The sequence below is a fragment of the Aphelocoma coerulescens genome, chromosome 1, assembly GCF_041296385.1.
Source record: "Aphelocoma coerulescens isolate FSJ_1873_10779 chromosome 1, UR_Acoe_1.0, whole genome shotgun sequence".
Lineage (NCBI taxonomy): Eukaryota > Metazoa > Chordata > Aves > Passeriformes > Corvidae > Aphelocoma > Aphelocoma coerulescens.
In genome coordinates, this window is record NC_091013.1 from 51,421,924 (window position 1) to 51,449,495 (window position 27,572).

Below are 27,572 nucleotides of genomic sequence, written 5' to 3' on the forward strand. Positions count from 1 at the left end.
TACTTGGCAATTATGTCTGCTCAGCAGTAACAAATGTAGCAAGGTACTAAAGAGTTTGTAATGCTCACTTTGAACAAGTTGATAAAACGTGATGGAAATAAGCCAGAGACGAATTGAGTGCAGTTTGTTAATAGTACTGCAGCAATTCACGGTAGTTTGAGTGTTGCCCATCAGCCTAGTTCCTCCCCCTTCTACTCAAAAGTACCTCTGCCATGCTGTAGAGAAGTGGAAATACTTAAGTCCAGTAGTACATATTTCTCCTTTACCTTCCTCTTTAAAACTGCCACCATCATCAGCCTTCATCATCCTTGAGTTTTTGGCAGCATTCTGCTTTGTTCAGTCAGAGCCAAGTCCTCTGGTTACTCTTCTGCAGACCGCGGGGAGGTGTGCTGGTGGTGGCAGGTGTCCCTCACTGTGCTCCGTGCTAGTAAACATTGGAAGAGATGTTAAGTGGCAGGCGCCAGGAAAGTATTAACCTCTTAAGTGTTTACTTAATTTTGACTTGAAGAATGAGCCTTAGATGTAAGTACTAAAGATCCTTCCACTAGTGGTTCTTGACCTGTGTCTTCGTCCCTCTGTTTGTCCCCCAAGAAATTAAAATTCTAAGTATTTTGTGCAAATGTTTTCTTTAGGTTGTTCTCTTCCAAGTGCCCAGTAGTTCTGTCACCTGCAGACTGAGAGGGTGAAAACTGAGGAGGCCAATACAGAAAATAATGAGTAAAAAAAACCGGAAGGGAGTGCAATAGTTTTGGTGTTTGATGTATCCCAATAACAAGGCCTGAGTAAAGGGTAAAGTGTCTTGAAAACCGGATCTACATAACATGCAAGGGATGGTTATCAGATCAGTCAGGCACTGAGGTGAACATGCATGTGTAAATTTTCTCATTAGTCACTCTTTTCTTTCCTTTTACTCTGAATTCCTGTCCTTCTGTTCCATGATTTAGTGGAGCTATTAAAAAATCAAAACAAATTACTTGCTTTTTTCTTCGTTTTTTCCTCCGAATTTCTTCCCTGCTTCTGATCTGTCTCTTTGCAAATCAGGTTTATTCCCTCACTCCCTTCACTCACCGGTAAGTACATTCAGTCTTGGTGGGGGAAGAAGCATGGAATTGTTGTCTTCCTCTCCTCACTCTGAAAAGTTTATCTGGCAAGTTAATGAATTTCCTTTATTCCCAAGAGCAGCTCAATAAAGGGGAGATTTCTTCTCCCAAGAGCAGTGAATGTGAGGTGATTGCCAGAGCATTGTTCTTCTAAATAGCTTATTTTCCTCTGTGGCTGGACCCTCCCTCCCTCCCCCCCCCCCCCCCCCGCCCCCTGCAACTATTTTTAGAGTACTTGATTAAGTGATAATTTGTGTTTAGGCTTCCTTGAAGTACCCAGTAAGGTAATGCCGACTCCCGGGTGGGTTTGGTATTCTGGGTGGAGCTTCAGCACACTCGTGCACTGAAGCTCAGATGGAAAATGTAACCCAAGTTTTCCTAGTAGAGTAGAGGGATCCCTTAGCCCGTCCATTCCACCATGCAGTGTCGCCAGTTTTCAGCTGGGCTGTTTGAGGTGGCAAGGAGAAGATAAATCACCATGATATAGTGGCTGGATCAGTACGCACAGTTCACACGTAAGCAGAAGTGTCCAGCAGCAGGGCTGCTCTGGCCCAGAGCTTTTGGATGACCGAAGTGCACAGCTGTAGGGGGAGGTGAGCCAACAGCTTCTCCCGAGGCTGCTGTTGCTGGCCCTCCTCACACAGTGCTCTGTGTCCAGCGCTTGAGAATGAGACCCCCCGAGATCCGTTGTCATCTCCCCCCAGCGCCTTCAAGGCGTGAGGTACATGTTCAGTGTTCCTCAGAGCACGGGAGGAGTTTGGTATGTGGGCTTGGCCAGTCTGGCCTGCCTGCCTTGCTGCCTCCCTGAGGAACTTCCTCCCCTCTCCTGCACTCTCACTCGGTGCAGCTGTTGCACCCTGGCTGCTGCTTCTGCCTCTCTCTTCCTCGCTGTGAAAGGCTTGGGAACCTCGCTGCTGTCCTCTCTCCTTTGCTAGGAGATTGATGCATCTCTAACACAGTGTCAGTGTCCTGGGAAGAAGTGTTGCTTGCTTTCCCTGGCCAGTAACTCAAGGAGTCACTGGCCCAGTTGCAGTGTTGTGCTGGGATTGAATAATTTGTGCCAGTGAACCCTTTCAGAGGCCTATGGGCGTGACAGGTTTGAAATGATTCCTTAGTGGGCAGTTCCTGGCATCTTTCCAGTGTTCTTTTAGTAATGGTTTCTGGGTGTTGTAAAAAGCTTGCTTCACCTTAGGCTTAGGTCCTGTGTTGTGTGTCTGGAGACAGCTGAGCAGTTTTGTTGTGTTCTGGGTTCTGGTCATCCTGAATCTGAGGAGCTCTCACCTGTAATAACCTGCCAAGTAATTGCTGTTAAAAATTCTACCGATGCTGTTGGGCTGTCAGCTGGGATTAGTTTCTTTTGACATATAAAACTCTCAGAAGTATTTATAGCAAAGGTGCAATCTGTGAGAGCATTCACAGAAGTCAGCTAGCAGTTGTGCAGAAGACTGTTCTCACAGGTTAGCCCTAAAGCATTAGGGTAAATAATGGTTGTTTTGTTAAAGTAGAAATGTCTCCTTTAGGAACACCTTCTTGCAAAGGGCCCTTTTGAGTAGGGAGCAGAGTGAAGGCCCATGCAGCAGGACACCCTGCCTTGCTACTGTCATGATGACTTTCTGGCATGAATGTCACAGCTGCTTTAAAATCAGTTCCTCGTCCAGTTCCTTCCTATTTCATGGTTTCTCATAGCCAATTTTTCTATTCAAACCACTCACATTTAAATTTATTTCTGGACATAAATAATGAGTTAACATTTCAAAAGGCTTCTTGGTCATTTTGACTTTGAATGAGAATAGGCTCCAAGACCTAGCAGCTTTAGCAATGTTTCTGAAGTATCTGAAGTGATGATTGGGAAAATGACCTGGGTGTTAGTGAAATAGTTAGCATAGATTTCTCACATATTCCATTCAAACCTTTTTGCCTTACAAAACCTCCTGTAGAATTGACAACCATGACCGCTGCCAGAGCATCATGACACGCCTGGGCTCAGGTTAATATCTTATATGGGTGACTCACATCTTTGATAATCTGATCCTGAAAAGATGTGGAGTGGTCATGGGCCAAAAAAAAGCATGTTGACCGTGCCACCTCACCTGTAAACACAATTCGAGATTGCTCTGCTGCATCTTGGAAGTGCACAAGGGAGATGCTGAAGTCTCCTGGAACACAGCTCTGCAAGCTTAGGTGGTTGGGGTAGATGCAGCTGTGGCAGTGTTGCTCCTCAGGCTCTGTCTGGAGGCAGGGCTGTGAAGTTGTGATGCATCCCAGGCACTTGCACTCTGCGGGAATTTGTGCATTGAAATGTAAAGCATTGATTGTAAAATATCGCCCACTGATTTACTGTCTTGTTGGAGCACAGCTTACCACAGATGTCCTTATGATGAACTTGCTGGTATACATTTAAGTTTGTTTAAGAAAGTGTATGTATAACTTAGATCATCTTCTGGATTATCTTGTACTGTTTAGCAGGCTGAACACCCATCTCCTCCCACTCCTGGTGGCATCAGAGGTGTTTGAGTGCTTTCACTCTTGCAGGCTTTTCTTAACTGTCCTGTTTTGGTGTACTCCTGTAGCTCTTTACATCTCTTTTCTAGTCAGTCTCTCTAGAGTACCCTAAAGTTACAGCAGAATAGCAGAAGTGGGAAATTTGGGCTTGCTTTTTTGTTTTGGGGTTGTCCCCAGGTTTTCTGGACAGGAATGGTTTTGCTCTGAAGTGGTGCAACAAACTAGATCAGCAACACTGGGAGCATTTCTGTAGCTCATTGCTTTGCTCTAAACTTGCTTGTGTTTGAGAGGTTATCTCTTCAGTCATAACTTTTGTCTTAGTTCTTGAACAAAAGAATAATTTCTGCAGAACCAGATTACACTAGTGAAGTTTTCTTATTCGCCAGGAGAAGGTAGATGTGTGAATTTTTCAGATTTTGTGTTCAAAAGAGAAATATTTTCTTTTTTTTTTCCCATGTAGTCAAAATGAAAGTGAATATTCAGACTTGGGGAACAGGAAATAATAAACTATCCTTTTCTACCCAGAACAGGACTGCTGCTTCTGCCAACTGGCCTCTCTGAGAGAGCCAGTGAAGTTGTCAAGCCCATCTGTTTTCATCCACCGAGGCAGCTGGAGGTGCAGACACACAACAAGCGAGGGAGGGAGGGAGGGTGGGGTTTATTTTTCCTTCCTTTGCTCCCTGAGCAGCAGAAATTTTTTCTTGCTCACTGACAGCATCACCATTTCAACCCTGTCAGGATTTTGGTAGATGGAGTGATCTGAAGGGGATGGAAACTTCTCAGCTAGATAAAGAATCTGGTCTCAGCCTCACATGCATGTATTTCAGTGTCAAGCTGCTGTGACTGACTGGGTCGCTGAGGGTAGGTGAAATAGTGGCCATTGGGGGCTGCAGATAGGATCCTTAATTTAAACAGCAAAATGGAAATTTTTTTTTGATGAAGTAAAGGTCAGAAATGCTAAGGCTGCTGTTAGCTGACTCAATCCTGGAAGAGATGATAAGAAAAGTGGTACTACCAGAAGTAGGACACATATAATTTATAATTTATCAGTGTATAGGAAAACACGTTTAATGTCCTGCTGTGCAATAAATGTATCCACTACAGGATCACCAAAGAGCGATAAGATGATCTGCTTGTTCTTTTAATTCACCTTTTTTTCACCTAGTTAAAAAGAAGTTGCTTTTATTCTTTATTGTCCACTTAATCTAAGAGCTTTATTTCCTGTGCTTGTATCTGTGGGGTTAGAAGAGTGAATGACAAATAGGAGCCTGCCTTGAGGATTACATATTTGCCACCACAGCATATTTAGAGGTGTACCATGAAGTTCATATTGCGGGCAATTAGTGAAAACTGTTATTTCTGAAATGGGAAAATGCGATTAACTGAAGGCAGCCTGAAGGAGTGTGCTGGCAGCCTCTCGGCTGGCTTAGGGAAGAGGCAGGCTGTTTTGGAGGTAGGCACAGACAGAAGTGCTATCTCACTGTGGTGTGTAGTTAATGGAACCAGACAGAGTTGTGGCATGACTGCATTCGGGGGTCACGGTGGTGAGGGATGCCATGATTCAACCTGATGTAGCAAGGGAACCTTGGCAGGAAGCCACCGTGTTTATAAGAAGTGGAGTAGCCGCAACTGCCAGCGGCCTTGAAAGATTCCGCTGTGGCTTTCGCTATGAATAGCAGGCACGGCTGCTGAAAGCTCAGATTAAAAAAAAAAGTAGATACCAGCAGGAGATACCGTGTGAAGGAGACATGAATTCTGTCTCCCAATAACAATAAAAATTTGTCATTCTGCACCTTTCATGGTTGTTGTAAGAAAAGGATTGAAGATCAGATAATTCCAAAAGACCAATTACGCTGATGTGTGGGAGGAGGGGAGAGCCACCATAGTTCTGGTTTGTTTCAGTAGACCTGGAGAAGACGGACTCCTTACAGTCTGCTGCTCACCTTGTTGGATTAAAAGTCCTCTCCTGTCAGTGGTTTTGTTCTGTGCAGAAATCAGATTGTTTTTATTTAAAAATGCTTTCTGAAAATGATAGGCTGCATTAGCCCAACTGTAGAAATAGCGTCTTAATTGTTTTACTGCCACACAAATACATCTCACTTGCAGCCTTACTTGGAATTTAGGTCGAAACTGTTTAACTCCAAGTTCTGCAGTAGTTTTTATTTTGCACAAGGGATGGGCTTTTCTGTCTTATGGGAAGGGAAATCCCTGGAAGTTACACACCTCAGTCAAGACTGAATCTGTCCCAATGTGTTTTGCAGTGTAGGTAGATTATATTTATGCATAAAGCATCAGATGTGAACTTCCTAGTCTGTGGCTGTGATAACAAATGAAGCATAAGAGCCAGGATTTTTTGGCTGATGTGTTGTGAAACAAAGTGTCAGTCAGTTTTGCCTTCTCAATGTCGTTTATGTGAAAATGGTTTAAATTGCCAAAGATACACTGAGAATTTTTGGCCAAGCTTCTCCACTGCAAATCTGTTTCTCTACCATGAAGAGGGCATGGATTTTGCTTTTAACCTGCTATATTATTCCACATAAGAGATGATATAAATCAACTTTCAAAAGAAGTTTTGTTTTCTTTGTTAGCTTTTCATTCTGCAGCCTATTAATCTCTTTACTCTTTCAAGTCTTGGGTATCTTTCTCTGGTGTGTTACTGTGAATGCTTAAAAGGATGCTGAGCCTTTGTGTGATACCAGGTTCAGTCCTGGCTTTTGTTTCTTCCGTGTAAGGATCAACTTCTATGAGATTTCTCCTATTTTGTAGCTCTGAGCTGGGCTTGCCTTGTTCCTTGTAGGGTGCCTGGTTGCCAACACTCAGTGCCTTTTGCTGCTTCTGCTGTGCCTGGGGCATCTCTCCTGGCTTTGCTTGCCCCTGTCAGGGAGTCAGGACAAGGGCAGCCTGCCCCTGCCACCCTTTGCTAATCTGTCACAAGGTTGGTTGTGATGGATTGCATAAGCATAGTGCATGAAATCAGTGCAGAAGGGAAGGGGTGGGGGCGGGGGGAATGCAGAGAAAGTTGCTGGACACTATAGTTTTGTTCTTAATTGGTGCTTCTTGGTGTTCTGCATCAGAGGGAAATTTGACAAAACTTAGTTAGTTTTGAACTTCAGTGGTGTCATCTGCTTCTTCAGGAGTCAGGAAAGGGAAAACTTGAGCTTGGTTTGGTCACTGCTGGGTTTGAATTGCAGGTACAGCATGTGGGTTGAGCATATGATGAACCCTCCAGCTGGGAAGGGAGGAACAAAGAGATGGAATCTGGCTGGTCTACACCTCGTTTTGTAACTGAGTAACAAGATTAGAGTGTTTTTACCTGGTATCTTGCTCTTGCCCAGCATTCACACATAATGTGCAGTTATGGGTGCTCTAGATTCCTGATAACTTGGTTAAATATAGTTGTATTGTCATAAAATGTCTTGATGGGTTGCAGAGGTGATGATGCCAGTCCCCTGTCTTGTGATGTCTTTGTAGAGAATGTGACGTTTCCTTATATACGTTGTTTATGTGGTTTTTTTGTTAGACTTAACAGTGGAGTAAATCTCTGGGGAGCAGCATGTGTAAGAACCTCTTTCTCTTCCTCTCTGATACCTCTGCTCTTGTGATGAGAAAAATTACTTGAACCGGAGTCCTTGCCACACTGAGACTGTTATTAGCAAGACATTTTCCATGGGAGCTTTGGACTTTGGACTTGATGAATTTGCCCAGATCTCTGTTTACTATAGAGCACAGTACAAACCACTCATGCCTAGATGTCTTCTGAAGAGCAGGGATCATTGTAATTTGTGTGCTAAGAAATTAATTTTGCAGCTGGCTTGGGTTTTGCCTGTGGATTTCAGTGAAAAGTTCCTGGCTGCTTTCTTGTGTTTGTAAATTTACCAGACTCAGGAAGTGCCTAAAACTATGTTGAGGTGGGTGTTTTTGTTTTTGTTTTTGGTTTGGTTTGGTTTTTTTTTTCCCCTTTTGCTCCCCTGTGGTACAGTTCTGAAGCTGCTGGGTTGGAAAACTTTTATATTGCAGAGCAGTGTAAATACATAGGGGGCTGTAATGCCATTAAATCTATTACAACAAATTAGTCTTGTAATGTCTGCATGGAAGAACTAAAGTTCACAGTGCCATTTTGCATCGACTCCCAAACTTCCTGAAAGCCACAAGAGCCTTAGATTTTTGATGATTTGCTTCCAGCCTTAAAGACTAGCTTTGAAAGGAATAGCAAGCATAAAATCTAACTGCTTTAGGACCTCTCCAGTTGAATACATAAACTCTGAGAAGACCAGCTTCCTGTGAAAATCCTGGTTTAGAAGGCAGGTTTTGTTTCATTTTTTAATGTTCTTGGGTTTTGGATTTTTGTCTGTAGACTCCAGAGTTGACAAAGTTGAGACCAGAGGGTTTCCAGCAGCCTGAAAGAGCCCTGTGAGGGAGTCAGGGGTGCATTGGAGATTGGACACCCTTTCTCTTCTGTGCCTGTCTCTGTCCCCATTACCAGGGTTTAGGTAGAGCACCTCATCTGGGGAAAGAAGCCTGGGTTTACTTTCTTGTTGCTGTGGCAGAAGTCAAGGGATGTGTAACTGATTGCAAAGACCTGAGGGTGTTTGGATCGGGGAAGATGAGAAACCAGCAGGCCTGAGGACTGATCTGTCTGAGAGATGGGGGAGTGGAAGTGGGTGTGGGGAATGGTGGTGGGGAGAGGGACAGTCACGACACGTGGTGTGTGTGTCTTGCACCCTGTCACATCTCTGGACATTGTCCTCCAGTGAGCAGGAAGGGGTTTACAGTCCCTGTGTGCTGCTGGCCTGGAGCAGGTGATAGCTGCCTGTGAGAGAGCATGAGCCAGTGGTCTTTAGTAGCAGACACCCACAAGAGGGGTTTTGTTTCTCCTAAGTGAAATTTATAAGTTCTCTGATAAACTTCTGGTTTTGGCTGCTCCCACCTACCTGTCCAGAGCTTTCCATTTAGGTATTCAGCTTCAAAAGACATTGAAGAACATTTGGGTTGGGCCTCAGAGATCTAGAACTTAAAAACAGGCTAGTAGACCAAGACTTGATTTTTGGAAGTTCAAAGTGACTTCTCTTACTTTCCCTAAAGTCTAAGGGCAGAAATGCGCTGTATCTTAAGAGCCTGCATGTGGATGAGAAAGGTACAATCCATTTGCCAAATCGAAGAGCAGGTGATCTGATGACAGACATACCAGTAAGGGAAGCTGTGGGAAGTAAGCATAGTGATTCAAGAGAGTTTCCCAGCACAGATGTTTAAGTGAAATGTGGATTTCTTTCTTAGGGGGGAGCAGAGGGGGAAGGGAAGATCTTTGAAGATGTTTTATTGGTGATGGTGCCAGTCAGGTTGAGAAGAATTAATTCAGTTGTGGACATGGTTACATTTTTACCTCTTCTGTGCTTCAAAATTGGGCAGAAAGCTGTAATTTTTCTTTTCCTAACCAAATTCTGCTTTCCAGGCACAGTGTAAGTGTGTGAACTCTAATGCTGAATGGTAGGAGCTTCCTACTGAAGTGGCTGCAAGAGAGTTAGGGTGGCAATGCTAGTGTGACTCCAGGGTTCTCCAGGGTTAAGACTGTCCAATTTAACACCCTGTCATTAATCATATTACCCACTTTCCTTTTTGAGTATCTTCTGTTCTGAAGACAGGGACATTAAACTTCATATTGCTCAGTGACCATAAATACTTCCTTGTGTTTGGGTCTGTGATGCGCTAGCCAGTTAACAATTGTGTTACTTTAAAATTACCTACAGTGCCTGAAAGATGAAATAAGGCCTGTGTGACCTTCTCAGGTGTTGCCTGGTGGTTGTTATCAAATACATTGCAGTTGTGTCTTCCTCTTTGGGGCTGTTTCCTGTTTGAGTGTGGTGGGGTTACAGCAAGAGACTTAGGTACTTTTTTGTCCATTTATAGATCTTGAAGAGTGGGAACTTTGGGTTCTTTTGGAAACAGCAAGAGCACAGGAGGAAGGCAGAGCATTCCTTGTGCAGTATATGGAAAACAGTTTTGAAGCTTGGAGCTGCATTTCCAGATACTCAAGTTGTAATTGCCTTAAAATATTAAGGAAAAAATAAGGGAAACTGCTTTTATGGTGAGAGGTGATTGAAATGAAAGGTGCATGTTCAGGGGGCTATACCTTAGAGCAGTTAGAAAAGCCTGGAAAACTTGATCTTCCCCAATATAATCCTTTTTTCTAGTCATTTAGAAAATTGAAGATGCACATAGTGTGTGTTAGTTTTTATACAGCAAGACATCTTGGATAAAAGTGAGTTGTAGCTTGTCTTTTCTCCTTTTGACTTTTCTCAGTTTCTTGCCACAGACCATCTATTTCCTTAATGATGCTTAGACTCATCTAGATCTTGCTGCTCCTTCCGTCTTCCCTGAGGCCATTATCAAATCATCCATGTTCTCATGACTAAGGATAAAAAAATGTGCAGATGCATGTGAGGGACAAAAAGAAGAATGAAAAAATTCCAAATCCCCCAAACACTGGAGTGTACATGTGGTTTTTCCCAGGAGAGATTTGGTAGACTGAGCCCAAGATAGCATGTGTTAATTATGTTTTCTTTGCATCCTTTTGGAAGATGCTCAGATGCTGCAGAGCAAAGGACCTGAATTAATTCCATTTGTTTAAATATACCTTTTACATTTTGCTTTCTTTATGGTCAGCAGACTTGAGATTGTTCTATTACTGCTTGATCTTTTTTCCTGCCTGAGGCAAACATTTTAAATGTGCTAACAATGCATGAAGCCCTTTTTGAAACTCAAGATTTTTTTCTTAGTTAGAACTACTCATACACCAAAAAACAGTACCAGTATGTTGTAAGAGAGGCTTTCCTCTTAGTACATTGATCTCTGCAATTGTGAAACTCCTTACAGAATAATCATCTAAAATTTCTGTGACAAAGATTTGGCTTCTTAATGCCAAAGCATTTCCTGGATTTAGTTTTTACCTAGTATTTGTCAAGACAGTGGCATTTGTTTTGATTTCAAAGCAGCTCAGTTTTCGTCTGGAAGAAGTCTGAAGCTGTGTTTTTGGTTCCAGACAAGAAGCTGGAAGGCTAGCAGTGTGTTCTTCCTCCTGCGGCAGGTTCCTGTAGAAAACTGCTGAACTGCTCAACTTTTCTGCACTTCACTGTGTGCTTTAGTAATTTGAAATGTTAATGCTCTGGAAATTATTGCTTTGGTAATATAACTATATTTGGGGATCATTGCATGAAGGTGATCTCATGCAGACTTGATATCTTTGTTATATAAATATATAATTATTTATATTATATAATTTATATAAACTATATATATTTAATGCCTTATATTTAATGGTAAATGTCTTAACAATAAATGAAACTATCTAGAGGAGAATGGTCTTTAATTTTTAAAATCCAAAATTATTCTTTTGAGAGCAGCTTACCATTTGCTCTTGATATATTTCATGTTTTGGCTTTCAGAATTCAGCATAGGTTAGTTGTGATTCTTTTCTCAGCCATTATTATTGTGGGGTGTGATAAATATTTCAGAGCTGGGAGTGATGAGTAAGAACTGGAAAATAAGGGAGGGTGATTCAAAGAAGCAGCAGGAGCCAAGCAGAATAAAGGGAACCATAAAATATCCAACAAATACTGATCTAGTAATATTAAAGAAGCATATGTCTGATGTCATGCAGCATGACTTCTTTTTAAAAGGGATTGAATTAGTTGCAGGACCTTGAAATTCCCAGATTTAGCCTTGTTTTTCCCACCTATGTGCTGGAGGCCATGTCTGCATGAGTAGGTGATGTACAGCAGCAGATGGAAAAGAGGGGAGCAGTTGTTATTGCAGGCCCTTATTACCTTCTTGGGGTTTGGAGTACATTTTAGTGTGCAGCTGGTGAGGGGCTTCTGGTTCAGCTTCTTCCTGAAGCAACCTGGTTTGCGTGCACTATGGCTCTCTTGGGAACTAGGGTGAGCTGATAGTCTAAGCCAACGTGCTGGTACAGAGGTGGTCTCTGTTGGAAGCTGTCTCTAGAGACAGACACATCTGCAGGGGCAGTTCAGCTCTTCTGTCTTGAGTGTATTTGAAACTTAGGGTCACTAAACTAATTAGGATATTTATGCATTTAGAGCTTACATGTAGTGAAGCTCAACTGCTTGAAGATTGGTAAAAGATTGTTCCTTTTGTTGCAGAGTTTGTGGTCCTGTAATATAACTCTTGTTCTCAGTTACTGTCTTGATGAAAAATTTGTTGCACACTGAATTATCTGACGTTTACAGCAGACCCAAATTTCCCTAAAAATCCCCTTCTCAGAAAGGTAAGAGGTCTCCGTTCATTTATTTACTCCGAACTTGGTTTATGGAGGGATTGTCTCTTTATCTGGTATGCTTATTTGGCCTGGATATTCCTCAGGGCGCATGGATGAATCATTCATCTCTGCGCAGGGTGAGACACTTCAGTTTTTTTAATGAATAATATTGTGGCTGAACTTGTGCTTTGTTTTTTTTTCCTTGGGAGTTGCTGCTGCATAGATCAACCAAATAGGTCGTAGCTACATAAAAACAATTTGCCCCTTACCATGTACTGGAGGTTGTTACTGGGAGCCACAGTGTAGCACACCATGTGCGTGCTGTCCATTTAGGATGTAACCTTATAGAGGACCATTGCGCCACGTCCCCTCTTGGCACCTGGAGGGTCAGTTAATTTCATTCCTTAGTATGCCCATATCCCCTACAAGCAGAATGTGTTGCCTTATAATAAATAGATGTTTGGAACTTTAGATGTGTTTTATAATTTGTGTCTCTTGTTTAAAGTGTCATAATCACTTGGACTTTTCTTGCCCATCTGATAAATGAGCTGTAGAATTGTATAATTGTCGGCTTACACTGTAATTCATGTGTTACTTGTGCCTTGGACCAAAGGGCGAGGGAAAGACAGTAAGTCACGAAGGGTTTAAAATAATTGGACTTAAGTGAAACTCCCAAAAAGTTAATGCTCAGAATATTGGAATACGAATGTGTTTGAGGATTTCAAATGCGTAGGCTTGCAGCATGTCTAATTACCTTAAATTTCCTTTAAAATACCTTAAAATTCAGTTACCTATTACATGCAAATTACTGGGTTTTGTGTGCTACGTGCAGGTTTTTGTAGCACGAAAGAGGTTGATTGCCCAAGTGGATTAATGCCTCTCACATCTGCAAGTCTTAGTTCAGATCAAGAGTGAAATAAGCCATACGTGTTCAGAGTGGACATGTGCACACATCACAAATGCTGCTGCACAGCCTGGCCTGGTTTGAGAGTTAAGAGCTCTTTTTTTCTGTAGGAAGGATTCGCGCTAAAATACTAATATTTCATAAGCAGTACAGATTTAGTCTCAATTGTTACTGTTTTTTAATTATTATTTGGATGAACCCCTAAATCATTCTTACTGGAAAATTTCAGTCAAACTTTTTTTCCTTTTTTTTTTTTAATTTTTAAATCTGTGCTGCAATTTTCAAGTTGTATAGCCACAGGATTTGAAGGACTTGCATTGTCTGGCATTTTTCCAGCTAGTCCAGCTGTCTTCAGAGGAACTGAGTAGCTTGGCAAACTGTGGTGTGGGCTCCTTTGTTAAATGTATCAGAGAGTGAGAGAAACAGGCAGTAGCTGTGGTGAGGGCTTTATTGTATGAGTGCTTTCTGTCTTTTCATCTTGATCTCCTAAAATTCTCTCTTCTTCCAAGGCTTCCCTTTTTTTGTGCCAAGTTTCCTGAGGATGTTCAGACATGGCAAGCCTGGAGTTACTACTCTGCTGTCTTCTGTGTAGCTGCTGGGGGAGCAGCAGGATGTCCTGTTGTATTTTTCTCTGGTGTCTGTACTGCCCTGAGATGTCCTGCAAAAATATGTGACACAGGCTTTGTCCTGGGGGTCTCCAGCTACAGGAATGGCCTCTGAGCATCCTCCAGGAAGGCAGGAGCAGCTTTCTCATCTTTCAGTCATAATGTATGAGGGATAGGATTTCTGAGACTTGTTAAGACTGCTGGTGAATGTGGGACTGGGGTTCTCAGGTGCTTATTTGACATGGCTTACTTGGAAGTATGGATGAACAAATACAAAGATTAAAGCAAGCAGTGAGCTGCAGGTGTGGACACTTCAGCAAACACAGCCGAGAAAAATCAATTTTTCACAAATGAAAGAGGAGGGAAAAAATCAATAGGGAAAGGACTGTTATTTTCAATTTAAAGCCAGAGGAGTTAGGGTTTGATCTCGAAGTTCATGCATTCCTGTTCTCATTCACGTGTTGCATGGCTCTTTTATTGGGAGAACTGTAGACTATGTTGTATAGAGATCATTAAATATAAATGGTTGAAAGAATGTGAAATGCTCCCCATCCTTATTTATTTACTCATCTGCCTGCAGACACTTCTCTCACTGTAGTTAACTCTTGTGGATGCCACCTCCCTGTAGTATTGGAGTGCATTGAGATTTCTGTGCTGTGAAGTCCACCAGCCTTTTCCTCCTGCATGTTTTGACAATATTTAAAGCACACAAATCAGGCTGTAGTTATTGATCTGTGTTTGTTTCTTTTCACCAGACTGTGATTCCATCTGTCTACCTGATGGTGTGAGTGCCCCACAAAAACATGACCAATATTTTAAGTAGAAATACAGAACTCTACTTCGCAGTACACTCTGCATGAGGTCTGGTAAATGCAACGTGAGTGGACAGAACCAGGTGGAATGCAGAGGACCCTTTTGTCTCATCTTGATGAAGCCTGCTGTAGTGGCAGGGCATAGTGCCAGTTTTTGATGTTAAAAACAGAAGCAAACCAGTATTTTTGGCTGATTCCTAATTGCTAGATTCCGTATTGCCAAACATGTCTATGAGCAGTAACCGTGTGAGAGCCTTGTTACTTGTAAATCCCCTTGTCTGGGAGGTAGTAGGCAAAAGTGTGTACTGACTCTTCCTTTACTGAAGCTCTGCCTGCTTGGAAGCAGGTGCTTGCTAGGTCTTGGCTCCAGTGGCAACTCAGGAAAGCAAGCAGAAGTGATCATTAGGAAGGTACTGCCAAATTCATGAATGATCTGCAAAACTACACATCTGTCACTCTCTTTAATCTGTGGTAACTACTTCTTCTAGTATATATATTTTAACTTAATTGGGATTATTTCTCTGCCATGTATGACTCCAGCTGTGCCAGTTCAAAAGTCTTTTGGGGGAAACACTCACACCCACTAAAGGCTTAGAGGTTCTGTAAAGGAGGAAACAGACATAGACTACAATGGCAAAAAATAATGTAAAAGGTAGGAATTTTCAAACTGAATGACTGAGGCAACTAAATGTGAATCTGACTTGCAGTGGGGTGTGTCTGAATGGCTGAGATGCTCTTTAAAATGCCTCTTAAGCTAATACGTAAGGACTTTTGAACTAAACCATAAGAAGTGTACAAATGGCAAACTAATTACCATGTGAGAACACATTCCCGTATTCCAGGAGCTCCATTGAAAACCTGATACCCCAACCTCACCCCATTATAGGTTGCTACATACTCAAAAGTTTAGAGTATTTGAGTGTGTTTTTGTTCCCTGATGGGAAATACTGGGTCTGAAGAGAGGGAGGGGGACCACTGTCTGGGACAGATGTGCCCGAACCCTCTGGCACATTGTGTCACTGTATGGAGAGTGGTGGGAAATCACAATTTAGTCTGGTGTTACTCTCCTTCCCTGGCAGTTTCTTGAGGCTGTGCAACTTTTTCCCCCGCCAGCTTCTGATGTGAAGTGAAGCTGATGCATCTAATCAGGGAGAGCTGTTGAAGGAAGAATCGTTGCCAAGTGTTTTGAGGAAAGGTGGTGTTACTGTTCTGAATCTTTTTTTGGCTAGAACTGAATGAAGATATGAGAGACAAACAGAGAGGAAAAAAAAAAGAATAATTTATGTTGGAAAAGATCTGTAAGATCATAGTGTTCAACTCTTCATGAATGCTCAAACTAACATTTTTAGGGAATTCTTACAATTATTATATGTGTATGCACCTGGTGGGAAAACAGCCAAAGAAGCTGGAAGAAAATAAGATGTTTACTAACCAGAGAGCAGAAAATACAGAGGTGTGCGGGACCCAGAGTGCTACTCCAGTTCTAGGTTAATGATGGGGGGAATAAAACTAGCTCAAGGCTTCAAAAGCAATCCTCAGCTTTAATTGGCTACTGTCAGGTAGGGGTTGTAAAAAGCAGGAACTTCTTTAGGATAGTACAGACTTCTTTTGCTGTGAAGTTTTATTCCTTCCACTGAGGTTGCTGTAGTAGCCAACAACTGAAAGTACTTTGGAGAATTCTTCTAGTAAAGCAGCAACCTATGTGGATGGAGGGTTCCCATTCCTCTGCAGAGCTGGAGCATGAGTACAGTAGATGTTATTTCCTCTTTCTGTCTTGCTACTGGTTTGCTAAAATCCAGAACAGCCAGAAATACTGGTATAATGAAAGTACTCCTACCATTCCTATCACCATTTTATTATGCTTGTAAAAATAGGATGTTGCCAGATATGTATATTGTAGGAATAATGGAAGCACAAACATTACAGCTGTGTAACTTGAAATTCTGCATTTTTCTGAAATTTTTTGTCTTCTCGTTTCTTTGAACCCCTTTTTTATCTTTCTCCATATCTGGTTCATCTTCATACTAGTGTCTTATATTTGTCTGATGGTTCCTTTTTATGGCTCACTCACTCACCTTTTTATGTCTCTTTTCATTCTAGGCTCTTGCTCATGAGTATGGATATGCAAGATGCTCTTGGTATTTAAAAACTTGTAAAATCAGTAGATACGGCTTGTTTCAATGACTTCATTTTACTTCCTGATAGTGGTTAACTCACTCAGTTTTCTGATCCAACAATTTCTGTATAAGCAGAAGCAGGAAAAAAGACCCCACTACACTTAACAAAACAACAGCAACTAAAAGGACTTTTTTTCATCAGAGGTATATTCTGAAGCTTCTTAACATACTTTAAAATTTTCCATACTGAAAGAGCGATTGAAGTGTACCATTTCTTTTGTATTTTCTCTCTCCATCTCGTAGCCTGTTCTTCTTCCTTTTGCCCATCATTTTTTACTCGGTACATTCTGTTCTTGTCCTCATGTTTATCTGTCTAGTGCCCTTTTCCCTTCCTTTGTCCATCATTTTTCTTTTTAGAGCGGAGATTATACTGCTACTCTTCCTCCTGTGCCTAAAGGTAGCTGCTCCTGCTTGCCATCTCCCTCTCTTTGTTTCCCTCTGTTAGTGGAAAGCTTGGAGGACACTCCTCTGCTCTTGCGCAGCTGCGTTCTTTGTTGGGTGGCTGATGTGCTTGGTCTGTTCATCTTCTTCCTTCAGTGTAAAAGTTTGAGTGCCTAAATCCTGTTGAAAATCAGCATGTCCTTATGTACTGATGAAATTACTGCCCCAGTGGCTGTTCTTGGAGCTTCAGAGAAGAATCTGGTCTAATTACAGAGCAAGGCAAGGCAACGTGGTATCCACCAGGGATGGTCATCCAAGGTATGCATGAGGCTGGACCTCAGTGAGGGACTTAGCAGCTTTCTTCAGTGAGTATCCAAGTGCATGAAACAGCACTGGGAAGGTGGGTCTGCCTTTGCTGCATGACTGGTTGTGGCTGTATCATGCTTCTCCGTGCCTTCTGGAAGAGTGAGTCTCTTGCTCCTGGATGAGAGAAGCTGAATGTGGGTTTTGACCCTCCTGACCCAAGAGGAGCTTAATCCTCTGCAGCTTCCGATGGGTGTGTAGAGTGGTGCTGACCCCCTGTTGCTGCTGCTCTGTTTCAGCCTAGAAGAATGGAACACTGTCAGCTCTTCTCAAGTGAATAATATTTGTTCTTTGGGTGTGGGAACCACAGAACTGGTAGCTTGTGCAGAGGATTTGGGTTTAAGATCAGCCTCTTTTTGGTGCATTAGCAGTTTGCTAATTCTGGTCAGCTCTTAAAAGTGTGGGTGGGGGCTTTGATCCTGCCGTGAAGTGCCTCTCTCTTCCCATGCACAAAATCCCCATCACGGGCTTTGAGTGCCAGAGCCTGAGGACCATGTGCCTGTGAGCTTGGAGCTGCAGTGGGGGATGTGTGGACTCTGCTGTGTACTGGATCTACTTTTCAGGTCTGTTTGTAGATGCCAAATAATTCCACAAACTGAGGAAGTGCCTTTAGCCTTGCCTTTTAAGCCTCATAGTTTATGGGATCTTTTTGTTTGTGGTTCTGATACTAGAAGGTAGTTGGGATTATGAATAGCTAGCTGGTGGTGAAAAATCATTGGGACAAAGTCAAAGTGAAGCAGTTTGATCTGTAGTTTGAAGGATACTTCATTGCGAGAAGTGGTAAAAAAAAGCGCTTTTAAAATGAAGGCTGAGATAAGCAGTATCAGTGAAAGGACTTTAAAAAGGTTGCAGCTTGTAGTCATAAAGATAGGACATGTATGGAAGCAATTGTAGATAATGGTTTACCTTGAACTGTCTATTTCTTTTTATATTGTTACCATAAAGGTTTTTGATAATTTTAAGTAGCTGAAAACCCGTATTTCTTTTACTGTCTCTAGTTAAATATGTCTGCTGGAAATCCCTGTCTTCAGGGACTGATAAGTCTCAGCGGTAAAAACATGTTCTGAGCAGAAACTTAACATAGGATAACTTACCAGAAGTAGTCACGTGAGGTATAATTTAGCTGCTGCCTGTAGAAAACCAATGTACAGGACTGGAGAAGACCCAGTGTACTGTACTGCAAGGAAGTCTACTACATAACAGAAATGGTGGATTGTCCAGAAAAGGAAGCTAATGGTCTGGACGTGAGTGGAGTTAAGGTGTTGCTCAGTAATACTGCTAGCTTTGAATTACCCTGGAGGGGTCAGCTTACTTAAAGGAAATGTTGTCTGTAGAGACTATGCTAAGGTATTCCTAGATGAATGTAGGAGTGTGTGCTCTCAATTGGCTTAGCAACTGGGTCCAGAATACCACTTCTCTTTTGCTGGACCTACAGGTAAATCTTGGAGGTTTCATTATAATTTTATTTTCTTTTCCTATATAAATAAACACCTAATTTAAATTTATCTTTTGGGCTGCGTGCTGTGAAACGCCATGCATATATAGGTTTGAACATGTTTCCTCATATGGAAGCAAAGTCCTGAAAGTCATCACAACATATTCTACCTTGTCTCTGATTGTCTGGTCTTCGTTAAAGTGCCTGTTGACATTGTATCTGACAGGTAAATAACACTCGTGGGTTAATTCAATTTCCTTTTGAAGTATGTCTGTAAAGTAAAGAGAGACTGTTAAGAAATAAAAATACTCCTGTGGACTCTTCATATCCTTTTTTATGAAGTGTTCTTTTTATGTTTCACTTAGTGTTTTGGGAGTACAGTTACATTAAGGATTGATCCCAGTGAAGTTTAATGAGAAAATGTATAGATATCTCTGTCAACAGTAGATGAGTCCTGAGACAATTCCAGAATTATAGGAAAAATGGCCAGAGAACATCATTCTGCCAGCTCTTGCTGATGAATTCTTGACATCTCTATCTTGATAAACCAAAGTGTTGTCTTACATAAATTCATACTACTAATGAAGAATGTAAAAAATTCTGGGAAGTTTTCAGTTCTGCAGTAACAGCAGTTTGCATGTTCTCCAATTTGTCCACCAGTTACAGTTTTGATGAGACCACTTGGCAAACCCTGCCCATTGCTGTGCCGGAAGCAGCGGTCTCCATCTGCCCTTCTCCTGCCATTTGTACTCCCTTCTGTGTGTTGGTTCCAGCAGTGATTTGGCCTTTGGGCAAGATGAGTTTACTAATCTGGCTGAAAACTAATTATTTCTGAAAGTCAATCATAGATTTGCCCATTTGTTGACCTTAGTTCTCCAAAGCATTCAGTTCAGTGTCAGAGTGGGGGAACCTCTCAAGAATCGGTGACGTGAACTGAGAGTGGGGGCAGGGGGGAAGAAAGAGCTGGTGGCAGCATGCTTTTAGATGTGTCCCTCTGCTTTGATGAATTGTGGCCTCCACCAAGAACATGACTGTCTTCTAGTTGCGTTGCTGCTCTGTTTTACAACTGAGGAAGCTGTGGCTGAGGTGGACAAAGAATTTCCTAGGTGGTACAGCGTAAAAAACATTGCTGCAATTGGGTACTACCATGTGCTCAGTCTGGCACCTCACACAATCAAGTCAGCCTATTTAGATGTGGAAAAAGGAAACACTAGGCCTGTAGCATTACTGATACATTATTTTGAAGGATTAGTTACAGATTTCTGATACTGAAAATTTGAATTAGACCAATGTGGGGGTTTTATCCTGCTTTGGTTTATATTTATGCAGTTGTAATAATTGTCATAAATGCTTTTTTCCTCTGATTTTCAGTGAGAGCTAATACGTAAAACTGTATTTGCCATACTTCCCTTAACACTTCTATTACTCATCAATATAATAATTAACTTAAATCACCTGTGTTTTCCTCTTCAAAATCCATGAGGGTGAAACTAGCTTTGTATTTCATGAATAGTAGTATGACACTGAGTCTGTCAATTAACGGAGTGTTAAGACATCTTAGGCAACATGCATTTATTCTCCTGCCTTCCATCCTTCCCCTGGAGAATGTGGGTTAAAACAGCTAAGTCTTGTGACTGTATTTTGAGAAAGAGGATTCTTTGCTTTTGTGGCTGGGTTTTGTTTTTTTCTTTCTTGGTGGTGTAGGGTTGTTTTTTTTCTCTTTTTTCTCCTGAGCTGTGTATTTTTGTAAGCGTATGATTTGATCACTTAAAAAATACGGTGTTTCTCTTTGAAATTACTGTTGCAATGCACAGATGGTTATGGAACAGAGAGCTGGATATTTGGTGTGAATTCTGGGGTTTGGTTTGGTTTGTTTTTTTATTTTGCACTGAGTACTGCTGCCGGTTACTTGGTTGCTGCTTGCTTATACAGAAATGTTGAGTTACCCCTGGTGTGATGCTGCGCAGGGAGGAGGGTGTGGTTGTTTGCTCCTGGGCACCTGATGGCATAGTCCGTGGAGAGCCATGCTGGTGAGCATCCATTGCTGAGGGCGGTGGCTGCTCTGGAGAGATGCCCAAAGGTGCTGTGTGTGTTGTGAGCTGGACCAAGGAAGAGCTACTTTGCTCTCTTTGAGGTATTTCCCAGGCATAGATCTGTCCCATGACCCGAAATCAAGCTTGACCTTCATGATTTATGGTTGAAATACAGGTGAAATTTTTCACAGTCTGCTTTGTGTTCATTCTTGCTGCTTCTACATGCAATCAGTTATACCACTGCAAAAAACCAAAATTAAAAATTATTGTTGTTGCTAAAAACCACAGTTTTAGTGTGGAGTTATTAAGTATTTTGGAACTGGCATACAATCTGGACACTGCATTATCTTTCTAGAAGAGAGAAAGAGTACCATCTGAGGCTGTATCACTTTTGAAGTGAAAAGGGAACTGAACATGTCCTCTCAGTCCTCAGTGCTATGCAGAGTCTAACTTGAGCATTAAAGTATAATAATAGTTGTGGATTCCATATGTAATTCTGCTGATGCAATCTGTGGAGTCCTGGGTGATTAATATCATGTATGTGTCCTGGTGCTTTGTTCACAGATGATGGGAAACTACAGAAATCTGTTGCTCCTTCTGCTTTGTCCTCTGATGAGTATTCTTCATTTGTACATAAAAATCGGAAACTTGAAATTTCCTCTTGGCATATATTTTATATCTCAGATGAATTATACATGCTTACATAGACATACCATGTGTGCAAAGAAGAAAAAAATCCAAACTGGTGGAGTTAGTATTACTTTGCATTTCAGATCTTGGAAGTTTACAAAGTCTTTGACAGAGCAGTTGATTTGAGCTACTGAAGTCCCCGAGATGCAGTCTAATGGTATGTGCTAGTGGTGGCAGGTGATTTAGTGCTGAAGTAATGCAGGTCTTCATTTGCAGTTGAAAACATTCGGTCACTTTTCTGGTGTCTGTATGAGCTGTGGCTATAGCTCTTGTTACGCTAGTTGGCATCACGAGTATAGGAAGCCCATGACACAGGAACTGATTTAAAATACAAGTTTGTATTATGGGAGAGCTGAAATGTCAGTGAGATGAATAAACAATGAACAGTGAGAATTTACGACGTGATTTGTATTTCTGTGGTATAGTACTTAAATATGAAGCTGCTGTGTATTTTTACCTCTTCAGAACCATGAGTATTTGGAGGTTTCAGGATATGTTAGCACATACGTATAAATAGACAATATCTATTTTTACATACACACTTATATGCATATTTATGATTAGGTGTTCTGAAGAAAATTGCATTTCTTTTTGAGCAGCTTAGAAGGAAAATAGAATTTGGAGGGTTTTTTTTCATTCCAATTATAAGAATGCTAAAACTTGTGTGAAGCTCCCCTGAACTTTGGGTCTTATTTGTGTCACTGGATGGAATCTTTTTATACTGTCAAAAACTGTATTGCCGAAGTCTTAATGCTTGGAGAAACCTAATAAACACAGGAAAAAACCTCTGAATGGCAGACTGACATAGGTTGCAGGGTGTCTCTGTAGACCGTTCATTTGGTCCAGTCCCTGCTCAAAGCAGGGCCAAGTTCATTGAGGCTGCTCTGACCCCTGGGTAGTCAAGTGTTGAATATCTCCAAGGATGAAGATTCAGTGACCTTTTGGTCAATCTGTTGCAGTTTTTGATTATCATAAAAACTTCATTTTTTAATTTCCTTAATCAGAATTCCACTTGCTGCAATTGCAACCTTTACCTTGTGTCGTGTTCCTGCCCACTTCAGAGAGGAGTTGCACTCTTTTGTCTTTGCACTATATAAAGTATTTGCAGAGACCACTAAGTTCCCCACCAATTCCTCTCCTTCCTGAGGCTCAGCAGCTCCAGCTCTCACTGCTTGGCCTGAAGTACCACCAGGTGTTTCGGCTTGTTGACCTGTCCTGGACTCTGTTGTGTTTACGTCTGTCTTGTACTGGGAAGCCCAGCACTGGACCCAGTACTCCAAATGTCTCACCAGAGCACAGAGGAAGGATCATCTCCCTCAAGTTGCTGATTATGCTTTTCCTAATGTATTCCACAAGGCTGTTGGCCTTCTTTGCCAAGAAGGCCCATTTCTGGCTCATGGTCAACTTTTCATTCACTGGGACCCCAGCTCCTTGTCTGCCAAGTTTCTTGTCAGCCCCCAGCATATACTGGTGCTTGGGGTTATTCCTCCCTAAGTGCAGGACCTGCCATTTGCCTTTGCTGAATTTCACAATGTTCCTGACAGAACATTTCTCTTACTTGCTGAGATCACTTTGAAGGGCTGTGCTGCCCTTGAGGTTACTCTGCCTCCCCAAATTTAGTCACCTGTAAACCTGCTGAAACTTTGTCCTGTCATACCAGTTCTAATGAAGCTGTTGTACAGTATTGGCACCTAGCAGTTGGCTGCTAGTGGGACTTTGAGTAGCTGGTGAATATATCATGAGGCCAAGTGATCTAGCTGTGCTATGTAGTCCAGTAATGGGAGGTGAAAGACAATTTATCTGGTGTACGTGATAAATCATAGTGGAATTTTTTGCTTTACTCTAGATACCGATTTTAACCCTTCCTCTTCTAGACTGCTTATCTATTATCTCATTTTTCTGGTTTTATGTGAAAATGTCTCTCTTGGCCATGCTTCTTCTTTGCACCTCTCCCCGCACGCTGTTTGCAACTTAGGAGGCAGGGTTTCCTGTTGGCGTGTGAAAGAAAACACTAAGCTCGGGCTTGTTCACACAGGAAGGAATCGCTAAAAATGATGAAACTGGGGCACTGGAGTGTGAGCAGGCAAGCAAAAATTCACAGATACACCTGTTTTAAAGGCAGTAGGAGTGCAGAGTCACAAAAGAGCAGTCAGTTGCTGGACTCATCTGCTACTTCCCTGAAAAAAACTCATTAAAAATATTAGACTTACACAGAGAAATTAACAAAGCAAAATAAATGTAAATTGTATTTTTCTGTTAGGCATATTTTGCATATCTGCTTAATCTTTTTAAAGACATATTGTGTAGAACCCTAGTTGTACACTCTAGGGTTTGAAGGTTTCTTCCATGGTGACAGTAAGCTAGATGGACTTCCCTATGATTCATACACCTATGTTTCCATTTCTGAGGAGTGGAGAAAATGCAAATACAGTAGAGTGAGTTGCAGCATGTATCTGTTTTCCTTCTCTACTTCTCAGCTGCGTTTGACTATTTTTTTCCCCCTACTTGCTAATTCCTTTCCATTCCTGTTAGTCTGGCCTTGTCTTTCACAAGTGTGTATTGATGCTCGCTACTGCTTTTAAACAGCATTGTTGTCTCATGTGACTGTAACATATAAAAGAAGATAATTAAAAGTTACATAATTGCTCCATACCAGTGAATGCTTACAATAATGGATTTATTAATACCCTTTTCAGACAGTGCATCCTTGTGCCACAGTACAGCGTGGAAGCATTCTGTCTGACCATTACCCCTCTAAATATCCAAGATCCTTATAGCCAAAACTGTATTAACATTGTGTGATCAAATTACAATAATGTTAAATAAATTAACTTGTAAGGTCTTGTCATGCCATAGAAAAAAATGCTGATATTTTTTATGGTGACTCTCTGGGTGTGACTTATAAGATACAGCCAGATCCCAAGAGATCAGAGGTATTTAGTAGTGTCTGTACATAGTAATAACTTCTGCATGTGGTTACCTTGAGAGTGTCTATGTTTTCTTGTGTCCTTTTATTTACTAAAAAGATTTTCATTGTAGTTGTGAAAATAGTGTTGAGTGCATTCACTACTGTTTGTTGCTAACATACAGCCTTGGGTGTAGATTTACACTTAAAAGATTTATATTTGTCCTTTTGTACCTTGAGATGCACTGAAATTAAAAATAAAAAAACAAACCAAAACATGGACCAAGTACTGACTTTCATATTTCACTAGGTATCACAACCAATTTGTTCATCAGCTCCACAGACTTTGTAATGACCTAGATGTGCCAGTATTAGAGTTCAGCAGTATCTGGAAGCTTCATCTGACTAGGGTTAGCAATAGCTTTGCCTCTCTGGGAAAATAAATTTAGCCAGGGGAACACAGACTTCTGCATGAAGGAACTGCCTTTTGTCACTCCTGTTGTTTTTGGGGGGCATGGATCACCACGTTTGTGTATGAAGTCAGTTTTAAAGAAGATTTTTTTTTTCCAATTTAAAAGGCTACTCTATTACCTCGTACTGAGGAATGAAAATGTATTTTTCTTACATTCCCTCTTGTTCTTGACAGCTAACACTTTATCATAGTAGTTCATATTACTTTCCATCTTCACATAATTTTGCAGACATCATGCGTGATAGTTGATCTGGAAAACATCCTAAAAAGACAGAGAATTTATTGTAATTAGTCATAATTTTTTCAGGGGGGGGGGGGTTAATCCTAATTTTGTATTGAAAAATGTTTACTTTATAGATGTCTTTAGGAGCAATTAAAGTAAATATCAGAGCTCTGGCAAGCTCTCAGATCCATACACTGAGTATTGCTCTATTTATGGCCCTAGTGGTATGCTAAAGCAGATGTTCTGTGTTTAGAATGAATCAGGATAAAATTTTGGTGCTACAGGCAGTTTTTCTTTGCAGGTCCAGTGATTCTTTTCCAGAAGCCTGTCTATAATGGATATAATCAAGATGGAATGATTTTTTGAGGTAATCACAGTGGTGCGAATTGCTAGGGAGAGACTAGATGATCTCTTGAGGTTTCCTCTATCCTAGTTTTTACAATTTGTGTGAATTTTCCATTGATGGCTCTTTAGGTGGCAACAGAGAAAATGAAACTGTGAAAGCAGGGGAGAGCCAGGTGATGAGGATCCTGATCTGGCACACTGCTGGCAGGAGTGGAGGAAAAAGTCAGATACTGTTCTAGCTATGCCACCCCTTCCTGCTAAATTCTTTGGGAACAGCTCAGGAAATGCCATGGTCTTCTGGGGTCTTGCCTCCAGAGCCGTTGCAGCTTCAGCTCAAGCTAATGGAGACCAGCTGCTTGAAGCTTAATGTTAGCTTAATTTAGTCTTAATGCCCCTTGCTTCTGTGGAAGAGGTGTTTTGTCTTGGTCTAGCTTGGGAGATGGGAGGGGAGAAGATGACTTGGGCAGGAACCTGAGTCCTGGAGAGGTAGAACTCGACACAGCTACATCTTGTCCTCGCTGCCCTCCTCAAGAGGAGGCATGTTGTGACTATTTACTAAGTCTTCTGTCTTGAGAATTCATTCTCCTTCTCTTCCCTGAATCCAGAAACAGCAATAGTCTGAGCGCATTGGGTGCAAGGTATGAAGAAGCTCCTAAGAGAGAGCAGTGGTTGCCTTTTCTGGCATGCTGGTCCTCAGGAAGCTTCTCAAGAGCAGCTTCTGTGAAACTTCTGCATCCCTAATACAGCGTAGAGATGCTTGTTTTGAAGGCATTTACAGGATAGTAGGAAGATGTTTGTGAATGTCATCCCTGCGTATTAATACAAATGTGCTTCTGTATTTAGATAATATGCTCCTCCTGAACTCATTCAATAGAGTGTTTCCTTGTGGGCTCTTTTCAAATGCTGATAAGAAAAACAACAATAAAGAAAATACGGCATTATTTCTTTCAGTGCATGTTTGAAAGAGCTTACTTTGTATTTGCTGACATACTGCAGGTTAAGATGTTTCCAGTTAAGCTTGTGGCTTTTGGGTGAATTTGCTTATTAGGAAGCCAGACCTCTGCTTTTCATTTTGAAATGGTGCTGGCTTGTTCTAATCCTTCTCTTCTTGTCAGAGCCCTTTAAACTGCTGGCCCCAGTCCATGAAATTTTTTCTATAAAAAAGGATGACTTAACCATATTTGATGCCCTTAAGATTAGGGGCTTGTCGAGATTTGTTGACTGCTTGACACTTGTATTTTAGTGTGCCTGCTGTGCGCAGCAGGACGTGGAAGCAGACAGGAGGAGAGATCACCGGACTGATCTAACGTTATTGTCACTCGGTCAGTTGATAAAGGAAAGAGAGATGAGAAAAGTGGGCTTTCTCTGTGTATCAGGTTGGAAAATACAGCTGGAAAAGCAAAATAATCTGACTAATGCATGAATGGGATGGAGAATAAAAGTGGTGGAGCTGGTGAAAATGGCCCTTAAATGCAAGAAGCCTTCCTGTGTTAGCCCTCTGTCAGCTGTAAGCCTTTGGTTTGGTACCAGGGCCTGAAGGGCCAGGAAGGGATAGTAAATCTGCCTGTGCTGATATGGCCCTGTTGGGAGCAGTTTGGGTTTTAACCCTTTATGTACATTTCCTGTGTGGGTTTGTAGAAATACCTGCATGCATTTTTTTAATATACTTTTTTTCTTTTTCTTTTTTTTTAACTAAGCTGTGAACAGACATTGGTTTCACCTCCATATTTTCTCCCATATCAACTTCAGGCCTATAACACTGGTTTTTGTTCTGTTCTTTTTAAACTGTAAATGCACACTTAGGGGACTCTTATTTTCAGTAGTTTACTTTTTTATTATCTATAAAACTTGGTCTCTGTAACCAAAATTTTTTATTTTTATTGACTTATATTACTTTTTCCCATGTATATTGAAATGGTTTGATTTCCTTTCAAAATTTTTTATTTTTATTGACTTATATTACTTTTTCCCATGTATATTGAAATGGTTTGATTTCCTTTCCCCCCCCCCGAGCCCAGTGTTCATTTTGTTTTCCTAATCTTTAATTCATTGTCTTATGAAAATCATCAAGTTACAACCTGCTTCATATTATGACTGAATTACAGTTAATTAAAAATAGGTGTTTTTAATGGATATTTTAACAGAATCTTAATTGTGATAACTCTACAGGATGCAACTCAGTAGGGGTTATCGTTAGGATGATGACATTTGCCACTTGTGGGAGTGTAAGTTGTTTGCAGTATTCCTTATGTTTATTACAAAGACTATTGCAGCTACCTGTGCTTTTAATAAAACTGTTTTCAGAATCTCTTAATATTGGAACATGCAGCGATATTTGCTGTTTGCTTCTGGACTG

The 27,572-nt window shown here is 41.3% G+C and overlaps 1 protein-coding gene across 11 annotated transcripts in view; it reads left to right on the top strand.

The window, feature by feature from the left end:
- The window catches only part of KLF12 (KLF transcription factor 12), a 236,064-nt gene that overhangs the window by 24,978 nt on the left and 183,514 nt on the right, over window positions 1-27,572 (top strand). The window contains exon 2 of one of the 11 annotated variants that reach the window (XM_069009033.1): window positions 11,756-11,880. The exons of 9 other annotated variants lie outside the window; for them this stretch is intronic. The gene's annotated coding sequence lies outside the window, so the exon portion shown is untranslated. Of the gene's footprint in view, window positions 1-11,755; window positions 11,881-27,422; window positions 27,442-27,572 lie in introns of those variants that run through there. One more of the 11 variants, XM_069009041.1, reaches the window with a different exon arrangement.